The sequence below is a fragment of the Cucurbita pepo genome, chromosome 20, assembly GCF_057944985.1.
Source record: "Cucurbita pepo subsp. pepo isolate OVF chromosome 20, ASM5794498v1, whole genome shotgun sequence".
Lineage (NCBI taxonomy): Eukaryota > Viridiplantae > Streptophyta > Magnoliopsida > Cucurbitales > Cucurbitaceae > Cucurbita > Cucurbita pepo.
Genome location: NC_141817.1, coordinates 8,523,193 through 8,536,897, shown reverse-complemented (window position 1 = coordinate 8,536,897; position 13,705 = coordinate 8,523,193). Strand labels below are relative to the sequence as shown.

General features: G+C 34.3%; 1 non-coding gene across 1 annotated transcript; it reads right to left on the bottom strand.

Annotated features, from left to right (window-relative positions):
* Positions 1–8,056: 8,056 nt before the first annotated feature.
* TRNAL-AAG (transfer RNA leucine (anticodon AAG)) lies at positions 8,057–8,137 on the bottom strand. Its single transcript has one exon. It is a non-coding gene; the product is annotated as a tRNA-Leu (tRNA).
* Between the last annotated feature and the right edge of the window lie 5,568 nt (positions 8,138–13,705).

The following is a 13,705-nucleotide window of genomic DNA, read 5'->3' as shown; positions in this document are numbered from 1 at the left end:
ATCGATAAAGTCCATCCAGTCATCTACAGATTGCAAATTATCCGATTTTCCTTTAAGACTTTTAGTCCCAAGATATCTTCTTTGTGATCTACGGTTTGAGGATGTAGCTTATGTCTAATCATTCCAACTTGATATTAATATTGATAGATAATCGTTATGCACTAAATGAAAAAAAAAAAAAAAAAAAAAAACTAATGCATTTACACACCAATCAGACAGTACCGTCACAAAATTAATATTATATATAGAGTATAATGTGTTCAAAAAAAATATTTTATATAACGTCCCGAATTGTTCCTCAAATAAATATGCCCTCAATATCTTGTCTTGCATACGTGATCTCAGTATTTTTATCAATGTCTTCCAATGTACTAAGAATTTGTTCATTGACAACCATCGTATCAACATATTGTCGATCGTACATATCAAAGTCATGAAAGCCTATTTGTGGTATTTTTAATAGGACATAGCAATTGGAGGCATCATTTTCTCTAACATAAATCATATGTTTGGCTCGTAAGGCTAAGATGAAAGGTTCTCATATAAAAACACTTTGATTTTGATGTAGTTTAACAAGAGCGAACCCTTCCTCAATTCTTACTCCATTATAGACATGTAAAGATTGGAAGTGGTGGTGTTACTGAACACGTGCGGAAGCAATTTGGATCTTAGGCACTCTAAGTACATTAATTATAGTAAATTAGCTAGCATGCTCAAAAGCATTAAAACTCAATGAGTTTGAATATTAACCTTTTGTAGTTTAAATTTCTTTTTCCTCACATACCGGTTTCTAACAACCACTAGTGTCTTCCCTACTATTCTCCAGCCTTAAAACGAGATTGTGGAATCCGGTGAGTGACTAAACTTGATAGGAATTTAGTATATCTAAAGAGAGAGTTTTGAGAGATTTTCACACAGTTTTTCAAGCCAACTTTCCATGTACCTTATCACTCAATTTATAGGGTCATATTTGCGTGTCCATGCAAATTTGAGATTACCAAATTTTGACACTCAAAATTCCACTCAAATTTGTGGAATTATGTGCGAGCATGCAAGTTTGAGTTAACCAAATTTTGACACTCAAAATTCCAATCAAATTTGTGGGATTTATTTGGCAAACATGCATGTTTGGTTAAACCAAATTTTGACACTCAAAATTACACTCAAATTTGTGGGATTATGTGGCAAACATGCAAGTTTGGTTAAACCATATTGACACTCAATATTCCACTAACTCAAACATAGATTTTTCCACCCAGTGAAGTCAACATTTTGACTTTCTTTATTTTAATTCAACAATTAATTTCAAATCAAAATAATATTAAATGATTAATTAAACAATTTAATTAATATTTAACATTAAATCCAATGCCAATCTCAATCAATTCCGGTACATATTGATTATGAATCCCTATTCATAATTAAAATATTTAAATCTTATTCAAATATCTCAAATTCTCTCTTTTTGTTTAATTCATAAAACAAAATTTTGTTAAATATATCATATGTATTTAGTGTGTATTCTCTAATTTGAATTCGAACACTTCGCACTCACTCGTCACACTGTTCTAAGGTTTAGTCTGATATGAGCTAGCAGAGGGACCTAATGGACCTACAAATCATGGGCTCCAACGATCCGAGATTAACCGCTAAACTCATTAACCTTGTTAACCAACATTCGTTAACTACTAAGACACTCCATTATTGCCTAGTAGTTGCACTCCCATCACTATAGATATATTTCTGTCCATTTGATATAACCATGATTAGTAAGTCGATCCTTCACAGGTTGTTCGTAACTAGAGTTGGGCCAATTTACCGTTTTACCCCTAAAGTTACTTCTTGTAAGTCCCACTGATCCTCTAATGAACAATTGGTTTGTGGTCCAACCACCAAACCGAATCCCTCTCGGGCCAATTAGAGGGTGGGGCCCTTTGTTCAAGACTTGGAGTCAATACTTAAGTGAACAACCTCTCTACTATCCCTAAAAGCAGGTAGGAGTGAATTCCATCTTACACCCTATGTCCCTAGCTATTCACCCAGTCTTACCCCTGAAATGGGAGGCTTATTGAGTCGCGAACTCGAGCCACTCTCACCCATGCAAATCTAAGGATAATTTTGAATAAACAAGAGTTCATAGTTAGCTCAGGATTAAGATCGAGTTACCTAGGTCATCGTATGAAAAAATCAGTCTCAATAGTAAACGCCATTATAAAGTGAGAATGGTTTTCTTCATGGTCTAATCTTATGCAATACTCATTGCATAGGATGCCCCCACTCACATGTCTCCACATGTACAATTTAGTGATCACATTGTTTATATCATATACAAAAGTGGGCCGCATTCATAGTGTCTCCACATGTACACTTTTTCTTGGTCTATTTGCAAGCCATTTTAACAAGTCCGAGTAAATTACGATAGATGAATATATTTCAATCCGGTAAGAAGAAACATACTACTTGTTAGTTAAATTGTGTTATAATCGTGTATATTCATTAGTTTATGGAATAGTATGTTATATTACCTTAGATTTTAACCATGATGGAAATTATTCTGCATGAACCTTCGAAAGTAGACTAGAATATTCTACTAGTCTTCTATATTAGATCATGAGTTCCTTCATATGCATCCTAACTAGATGAATTACTAAAAAATTATGGTTGTAAGTAAGTAATAATTGGTACACAAATTAACTCACTCGATAAATTTTTCCACCACTATTGTGTTGAATAAGCTATATTGATGTGCATTTTTAAGTACATCATCGAGTAATGTAAGTGAAGTTAAAGCTTGTAACACCCCAAGCCCAATAGGTACAGACTTACACTTCTTTCAGACAAGCATCCTCCTAACTTTTACGAGTTTATAGTTTTAGGAAAAGATGCTCGGACACATCAAGGAGCTTAGGAAAATTTAAAAAAATAATGGTAATTTGATGAAAAATTTGGGTCAAAGTCAACCAGGGGCAAAAGAGTAATTTTTCCCCCACACACCACCCTTGAGGGGGTTTAGACAGACCTGCAAGGAAAAGAAAAGAAAAGAAAAGAGACAGAGAGAAAAAGAGGAGTTAGGGTTTTTAAGAAGAAGAGGAAGGTGGGTACCACGCTCAAATCCGAACATTGAAGCACTTTCAATCTAAGGTCTCCCTCCAGATCTACTCAGAGGATCAAGAGGAGCGATCCGAGTATTTGGATCGTTTGTTTCCAACAAGAAACCCATATTTATACCAAGGTAACACAAAACCCATATTACCGAACCTTTAAAACTTGTTATCTTGGTGTATGTTGAGTAATAGGTAATGAAATAGGGCTTGTTAGAATCGTAATAAGGAGATCTATAAAGTTGTAGAAGAAGTCGGGATGAAATACGGGTTGTAGGGTTGGAGTATGGCCTCGTGACTTAACGGGAATTAGTGTAAAAGTGGGAAAATTGCAGGAAATCGCAAGGAAGAAGAAAGGGCGCGTGAATTCTGCCGACAGAGAGAGTGGGGGCACGTGTGTCATTGTTTTGGCTCCCGGTTTGTCCCCTTCGACTCCTTTTGACCTGTCCTATCAAGATTGGTCTATACTTATGTTGAAAATGGTGAAATATAGGTCTAATAGGAATTGGATTGAAATACTCTATTAAATGTACATCCAAGAAAAAAAGGGATTCGAAAGCAAGTAAGTAGCATATCGTTCTTTAAACTAGTTCTTAACTTGTTTTACAACATGTGAGTATGTTGTTTACATGATTAAGAGCTTAGTATGTTAATATGAATTTGATGATATTTAATGTCTATTGTATATTGTGACTGCTTGCTTGTAATGTATGCATGTTATTAATGATTACCAGAATGTTCTGTGTCGAACATTATAAACGTATGAAAACAAGCATTAGATATGAGTATGTTATGCATGTTAATGGAAGGTTACGACTCTAGGATATGCTTATTGGTTTTGAGTCATGACTTATTTATATGAGTATTGTAGTCTACTAATTCCCACGGAGTTCCTAACCAACGTGTTGAGTGCTAAGTTAGAGAGAATGAGTGCTCTTGACCGTTGGTATATGAGATGACTAGGCCACTAGAGAAATGAGTAGATGGGCCGTATTTGACCGAGAGCGAGTCTTACATACGAGTCCAAAAATTCTAGATAAGCCTATGGAGAAAGTAAGTAACCTAAGCTTGAGGTAGCTGAGATACCGCATTAATGAACAGGTGACACTGGTAAGAGAAACTAGGAGTCAACGACGAACAAAGCTTAAAAACACCGGGAAAGATTAGTTATAACTCATGAAAGATAAGTTAGTAGTTAATTTGAGTATTATTATTGTGCTCTAATAATGTAATCAATAATTTAGTCATTAAATTAAAAAATAACTAATGAGAGATAATTTGAAACGAGTTACTCAAAATCATAGCCCTCTTACATGCTCACGATTAGGCTCAATAAGGATTCAAAGCATCATCAACAGCATTATTTGTTGAAATTATTGTCTCAACCTCGGCTTGTTCAATGCGCTCCTACAAATATAGTACTTCCAAACTAGCTTTCTGCATGTACGAGGGAGTTGTCTATTTTTTTCATGGCATTATACTTTTCACATTTCAACTACTTAATCAGAAGACATATGTAACATTTATATCAAAGTACATAATAATCTCGAAAATATCATAATATATTTTTTTGATCTATAAATATTCATTACCATAGAGTTTATACCTGTTTATTCATTGATGAAGTCCATCCAGTCATCTACAGATTGCAAATTATCCGATTTTCCTTTCTATGACTTTTAGTCCCAAGATATCTTCTTTGTGATCTACGGTTTGAGAATGTAGCATATCTCTCCTCATTCCAACTTGATATTAATATTGATAGGTAATCGTTATGCTTTGAATGAAAAAAACTAAAAAAACTAATGCATTTACACACAGATCAGACAGTACCATCACAAAGTTAATATTATATGATGATGTGTGATGTTATATGAGGACATGATGATGTTAAATGATGATATGATGATGTGATGAGTTAAATGATGAGATGATGATGTCGACGCATGATAACAAGATGATGTGAGATATATGATGATGAAACGACTTCACATTATGATGTTATATATTAAGATGATGTGCATGTATTAAATGTTAAGATGCACTGTGAAGACGAGTTTTCAAAGGCACAACCCTAGTTAATATTAATGATGATGAATGTATGAAGGTCCATGCTTATATGTTATTAGAGTAATGTGTGAACAATGTATAGGGTTGTGTGATAAAAATGATTTAAAGATGAAAACTAGGGAGGCTTCATACATTGTGTGTGTTCAGAAAATTTTCCTATTTATGATGATGAGTATGGATGTGATTAAAAATTAAAAGAGAAGATTTGAGAGTAAGAATTAATTAAAAATTAGCTCGGTCAACGTAATTAAAACAAAAAAGATAATAAAATAAAAATAGAAAAAGAAAATAGAAATATGTTATGGTACGAGATATGTGATAAATTGACATATTTATGATATGATATATTATGATGTGATATGTTATGTTTAGATTGTTTTATGTGACTGTTGAGGTAATTGTTGTATGAATCACACTTTATGAAATGTTTTGTTAAAAGCATAGAACGTTATGTTATGTCTCCTAAACTGTTTGTATAAAACATATTTATTATGAATGACATGATATCATGATACATGACATGAAATATAACCCCGTTAGAATTATGCATGATATGAGAACTGAAAAATGAGAAATGATATGATATGAATGAAAAACGGTAGCGAGATTATATTTAATAATGTTGAAAATTGAAAAATATTGGGATCTCATGCATTATGTGTGTTCATGCATTGGGGGATACCATTATTCCATCACGAGAGTAGGGACGCGTACACCACTAAGCAGGAGAACTATCATTATGTTTTACATAATGCTGTCGTGACGGTTACTAATTCTAACGGGTGTTCGACATAAAGAGCTACCAGAGCATGCTCGCCCGACAAGGAAAGGGGCCCAGTGGTGTGCGAGCTGACTGGTGAGTCCATACTCGCACATATGGGTTGTGTGTAGAGTATATGGTACACATCCAAGTTGCCCGTTAGGATAGTGTCGTAGGAAAATAGACTGATATGATAGGACCCGTCATTCCATTTAACCCCAATAGTAGGGTCACTTACTGAGTATTTCTTTAAATACTCAAGCTACGTGCTACTTCTATTTCAAGTTAAGGCAAGGCATTCCTGTACGGCTGACGACGACATTGAAACTCGAGACTATGACACATGCACATGGTAGTCACATTTATTTTCTTAGACTTAGACTAGGATAAGATGTTTTGAATGTAAACGTTTATTTATTTTATTTAGTGATAAGATAAGGAATCAATACATGGGGAATAAGATTCGGATTACCTTGTCGATCTAATATCTCAAGGCAATAACATTGTTTGAGATTCGAATCACTCCATAAGCCAAATCGATCATGTCTAGCTTGAATGAATCTTGTTGATCAAATATCTCAACGCAAGAACACTTGCTTGAGATTCGAATCACTCCACAAGCAAGATTGATCATGTCGAGCTTGAATGATTCTACATGCAATCTAAACTACATAGAATTGAAAGAAACTTAGCCATTGGCTAAAGAAAAGCACAAATGCTCCTTTTACTATATTTTCCAAGTCTACATACAAATATAACACATGGCTTTACATAGCCTCAAAATGAAACTATTAAAGGCATTTCAAGACCTGTAACTTTCATACTTAATGGCCATAATTAACCAATATGTAATCAACCTACATGGTTTTATATAGTCTCAAAATGAAACTATTAAAGGCATTCCAAGAGCGGTAACATTCATACTTAATGGCCATAATTAACCATTCTGTAATTCTAACCTAAAGTAACTACAAAGTCTTAAAATACATTAATGAAGTACAATAACTCTAAATTGTAATCCACCTAAAATTTATAACATGAAACTTCATTCTTCTTCAATGTGGCATGAATTGAAATATCTTTTGATAATTTCAACAATATTTTCTTCACATCTTCTTTGAAATATATTGTATGATTGATGTCTCTTGGTTCATATCATTTAGTCTTTTGTTGCGTCGTTTTAAAGGTGTTTTCAAAATACATAAGTCCATGACTATATTTTAATATGAAGATGACGTTTTATGAAAGTTTAAATGAAGTATTTCTGCATTTAATGTTCATGATATGTATACTGTGATTACCAAATTTCATGTGTAACCTTAAGATGTCATATCTCATAAGTAATGGAGTCCATTTAGTAGGTTAATCTAATATTACTTAATTGGATTATTTCGAAGAAATTCCTACAAATATGGTGAAGGACTAAAGGAAGTTCTGACTTAGGGTGACGTGACTAGTTCATCTTCTTCATAAAAGTGGCAGATGGGATTGCAAGAAGAAGTTAGGAATCAATTTTACCTTGTCGTGGACTATAGCACGAGTTATAGGCTCTCAAAGTAGGTAGGAAATCATTTTTGGTGGAGGCTCCTAATTTTATAGTCAAATTCATCGAGTTAGGGTCAACTTTCAAGTCATTTTTCCACCTTGTTGGGCAACTCAATACAAACTGCTTAGAAAAGAAGAAGTTAGGAATCAATTTTTACCTTGTCGTGGACTATAGCACGAGTTATAGGCTCTCAAAGTAGGTAGGAAATCATTTTTGGTGGAGGCTCCTAATTTTATAGTCAAATTCATCGAGTCAGGGTCAACTTTCAAGTCATTTTTCCACCTTGTTGGGCAGCTCGATACAAACTCCTTAGAAATCTTAATTCATCCATATTCTTTATATAAGTCTTTTGGACCAGAACCTTAATCTAGCGCCTTAGACCACTCGACCATCTCAACTTTAATGCTTGAAAAAAAAAATTAATCCATCCGAATTCTTTATAAAGATTTAGGGATCAACATATTATGCCTTAAACCAACTCGGCCATCTCAACTTTGATGCTTGAAAAAAAATTAATCCATTTGTATTTTTTATAAGTGATCAAAATATCAAAATATTAAACATCGTATAAAAAATAATTGTTGAGAGTGGGATTTGAACCCACGCCCTTTCGGACCAGAACCTTAATCTGGCGCCTTAGACCAACTCGGCCATCTCAACTTTGATGCTTGGAAAAAAATTAATCCATTTGTATTCTTTATAAAGGTTTAGGGATCAAAAGATAACATAATTATTAAATCTTATTAGGATCCCACAAGAAATTTTTTGAACTCGAGTTCTTTCGAACTAAAACCTTAATAGTCAAGTTCTAGACATTAATGTTCACATATTTCTTAAAAAGATATAGGAATGAAAATAGATTAGGGATGGGCTAACATTAAAAGAAACAAAATACCTTAGACCAATTTGGTCATCTCTAACTCTAATATATGAAATGTCCATGTACTTAATGTAACAACCAAAGAATCTACCTAGGCCTATACGGAATCGTCACAAAGCCATCCAATTGTTGAGGTTGCCTGAGGGTACGAGAATCAAATATGGAAAATACCTCAAAATTTAGATGAAGATTTGTGGAGCTTCTATACAAGTCAAAGCTGGTGATCATAGAGCTGTTAAAGAGGACGATGAGAGCTTCCTTTTCATGCCCTAAATTTGAAGAGAGCCTACAAGTGTTATGACCTTATACCATGAATTCACGATGCATGTTGAATTTGAAGGTTATAGGAGCATTGCACAAACCAATGATACAAGTAAAATAACGAAAAATGCCCTTACTATACCTTCTATGATGTTTTATGGCTTTTACGACTAACCTGAAGTTTTACATGGCATCTAGTTATGATGTTATGAAGCATAGAAATGATAGGTATTTTTTGTGATAGGAGTAGAACATCACATGCTTAGGTTATACCCTTAGCTTTTTATGATAGACCCTCTAAAGTCAGAACCATGAACTTACAAACCTATGCATTATTTCTAAGGGTATAGCCAAGCCAAGTAAGTTGATTCGAGAAAAAACACATCCACGACCCTGAGCCAAATACAACGCCCAAACAACTAGGTGTCACTAAATATAAGAGACTCAAACATGCTATATGCCCTCAGTCATCTTAGACCTCCACCTATGCGATACACCATGATCACATGTATATTCTTTTTGTAGGATGTTAGACTCATACTATGTCATGAGGGATGTAGAAGAATGTTCAATCTATTGGCTAAAACCAGAATTCTAATTGTGATTTGAGTCTTGAACATAGGTTTTTCTTTAATTCCTGATATTTACCGGTCATGTGACCTAGCTAGTCTTTTTAAGGGAGTGTTTTTAGGTATAGAACTAGAAAGTATAATGTATGGAAAAGAAAGTACACAACCTGATGGGACCCACCTCCGACCTATGCGATACACCAAGATCACATGTTTTTCTCACTTCAATGGGTGGAATGCCATGTCCATATTCTTTTTGTAGGATGTTAGACTCATATTAGGTCACGGGGGATGCATGAGAATGTTGAGTCGAAGGGGTGAAACCAAAATTGAAATTCTTATTTGAGTCCCGAACATAAGTTTTTCTCAAATTCATGAAGCTTGTTTTCTAGGAACATAGGTTTTAGGTATTACAAAAGACTGAGATATTCATGATTATACAACCACGAATAAAATGACAAATTATTTTTTCCGACCCAAATGTTCTGGTGAATGTACTAGTCAAAGACCATTATTAATATTTCATCGATCTGATTGATAATTATTTAATGTATAAGTATCTTTATCAAATGCAACGAAAGTTTAAATATTTTTCTTGAAAAAGTGAGATTAAAGTTGAAATTCATGTAGGTAAATCTATAAAAACTCTATTATCATATCATATTAACCTTGTTACTAAGATTAATTGATAGACAGTGATATTGTATTCCAACTCTACGAGTCAATATAATTTTTTGAAAATTATGATGTAAGAGAAGAAAATAAGTCCTTGTAGAAATGGTCGAATAAAAAACTGAGATATACGCTATTACGAGACTCTTCTTAGGAGATAGAGACGGCATATGAACTTGATTGCCTTTAAAATTATCTATAAGAGAGAGATTTTGGAAGAGTAGTAAAGTTAGTTTATAACACTTTAATAATTGGGATTGCCAAATATCATAATCGCACTCTTGTGGCAGCAGGACAACGATTGTGTGACACTTGTTCTAACCCATTGAACAAGTCAGCCATGTGAAAATTGAACTTTGTGGACAATCTTAACGTATGATCGAGCCTCGAATCACATCTGAGATAAAATATTTCATAAAAAGTGAGGGAAGAAATGAGTTGAAAACAACTTGAAAGAAAGTAATGTTATATGCTAAAAGCAAATAAGCAACAACCACAACTTTGATGGCTTATAACGTGGTGAAGAATTGATAAATAGTCATGACAGCAACACGCCTTCAACAAACATGACCGTGACATCTTTACCCACTCAATCGGTTGATGCCTTTGACAACCAACTCTTTGTGAACTTAGCGATGTATGATAATGTTGACTTTAAAGTCTCTTGATGTGTTTCCAGCTGATCTCAAATTAAAGAGCCTCTTCTAATCTACCATGAACTATTGAAAATCACTTCTTGGTTCGTCAAGTTTTCGCCAACTCTTCACGTCTTTTCAGCTAGAATCTCTCCTACTTCCTTCGTAGCAGGAGATCATACTGCCTTCTTGTGCCTAGTGTTTTCCTGGTCAGGATTGTAACGTTTCAAGTTACTGACATGGACAACAGGGCTAGTCTGCATCCATTAGAGAAATTGAATCATGTATGATGCATTCCCGACATTCTTAATGACTTCGGCTGGTCCATAGTATTGTTCCACCACTCGTTGGTTTTATTGCTTTGAAATTGAAGCTGATCTAATCTTAGCGTGATTAGAACTCTTTCTATTTTGGCATTGTTGTGGCCTACATTTTCTACCAGATCTTCTCTTAATTTGTCTCGATGTTTTCTTGAGTAAACACGAGTTACTTCGAAAGTTTGTCTACACCCTTCAATGATAGTGTTGGTTTGGGATCTCTTTCTAGCATTCACGTGATCACTAACATAAACCTTTTCTAGTCTAATAAACTCAACTTTCAACGAGTTGTTTAGCTATTTGTACAGTTCAGAACAATAAGTGTAGAACTCCCTCATGTTAAGTTCGTGAATGTTGTTATATTCGTTTGACTATTTTTCATTCTGATTACCATACTAACCCTATTTTTATGTTAATTAGGTCCTACAAATGAATTTTTGTGTTAATTAGGAGTTACTATTTTTATGTTAATTAGGTCCTACAAATGAATTTTTGTGTTAATTAGGAGTTACAAGCCTCATGTGAAGTTCGTGAATGCTATTATATTCGTTTGACTATTTTTCATTCTGATTACCATACTAACCCTATTTTTATGTTAATTAGGTCCTACAAATAAATTTTTGTGTTAATTAGGAGTTACAAGCATAAAAGCAAGCTAAAAAATGCATGTTACATCCTGATAAGTAGATGCATGGACTTTAGGCAACTAATACTTGTAGGGATTATGAGGATGTGCTAGCATGCGAGCGTTTCTTACCTTAGGTGGTTAGAATATACATGTTAGGACTACAAAAGAGTAATTTTGGATGTGAATACATTGTATGTATGATAGAAAATTATTGATATGCCCCTAGGATAAGATTTTGGGATGCATGTTGTTTTTTTATATTTTTCCGTAGAGATATTTATAAAATACGCAAGAAATTATCAAAAATTTTCTTGTATGAGATTTAAGATAAATGTTGTTTTAAATGCTTTCAGTTGTGCTAAAAAGGAGGATGCACTATACTCATATGTTCTTCCCGCTATTGATGGATGTTAGCTTGTGGTTGAGCTTGTTTGTTTGCAAATTTTTAAGTTTCTACTTTTAGTGCTTTAGGTGATTGATAGGATATCTCACTAATAAACTTGCACGCATATTTTGATTATGTATATCATGCAATAGGTGTTTAAGAGGATAATCTTCCTAGTAAATCATGTACAAGAGAACCAAGTTAAGACTAGGACAAAAAAGCTAGAGCTATTTCGAGTCAACTCAGGTTAGTACATTTTCAGTAGACTGAGCACTTTAGGATCATAAGCAGCAATCAAAGATTAGACCTGCGTGCACCCAGAGTATAGATTAGCCGATGAGCTAGTCCTAAACATCTTAGAAACCATAGTTGAGAATCACACTACATAGACAAACTAAGAACCTAGAAAATCTTCATGGGCATCCAAGAAAAAATTTATGGACTTATGAGATCGCTTGTAACATGAATGGATCTAACACCATATTCATCACTATCGTATTCCGAGCATTCCAAAGGAGATGAAGCAATGAAGATTTTATTCATGATGTTCCACTAAATTAACCATGTGGGATTCACTCCTACTGGAGTCCTCGAACAATACCAATGGAGATAGTATTCCTCACTTGTAAAACCATGATCTTCCACTAAATTAACCATCGAACCTTAAAGATTGAAGATCTCATGAAAGAGGTTCAACGGATATCTAACACCATGTTCATCACTATTGTATTCCGAGCATTCCAAAGGAGATGAAAACAATGAAGATTTTATTCATGATCTTCCACTAAATTAACCATCCAACCTCAAAGATTGAAGATCTCATGAAAGAGGTTCAACAGATATCTAACACCATGTTCATCACTATCGTATTCCGAGCATTCCAAAGGATATGAAGACAATGAAGATTTTATTCATGATCGTCCACTAAATTAACCAATGTGGGATTCACTCCCATTGGAGCCCTTGAACAAAGTACACCCCTTTGTTCCACAGGAACACTCTTGATACCATGTTAGAATCACGGATTTCCACATTGGTATGATATTGTCACTTTGAGCATAAGCTCTAATGGCTTTACTTTGGGCTTCCCCAAAAGGCCTCGTACCAACGGAGAAAGTATTCCTTAGTTATAAACACATGATCATCCACTAAATTAACCAACGTGGGACTCACTCCCAATAATCCTCAACATTTTCTAGCCAATCCCCATTCTCATCCCCATTATCATCAATTTGGTTATATTTGCGATTTTTTTTTTTTTTTAAGTATATTGAACCTTGCTCATACCTTCCTCCATTATGGGTTTTTACCCTATATTCTATGGAAAATTGTTGGGAGAGAAGTCTCACATTGGCTAATTAAAAAGATACCATGAATTTATAAACAAGGAATACATTCCATTGGTAAGGGGCCTTTTGGGAAAATCAAAAGCAAAGCCGAACAATATCATATCATTGTGATGTTCATGATTTCGAACATCATATCAGACTCATGCCCTAACTTATTTATGTTAATAGAATCCTCAAATATCGAACAAAGAAGTTGTGAGCCTCAAAGGTGTAGTCAAAAGTGACTCAAGTGTCGAACAAAGGGTGTACTTTGTTCGAGGGTTCCAGAGAAGGAGTCGAGTCTCGATTAATAGAAGGTTATTCGAGGGATTCATAGTTAGGGGAGGCTCTATGGTGTACGTTTTTTGAGGACAGAAGTGTTCGGAGAAGATCCCACATTGGCTAATTAAGGGAATGATCATAGGTTTATAAGTAATGAATACATCTCCATTGGTATGAGACCATTTGGGGAAACAAAAAGCAAAGTCATGAGAGTTTATACTCAAAGTGGACAATGTCATACCATTGAAGAAAAGCGACGTGAGTATAAATA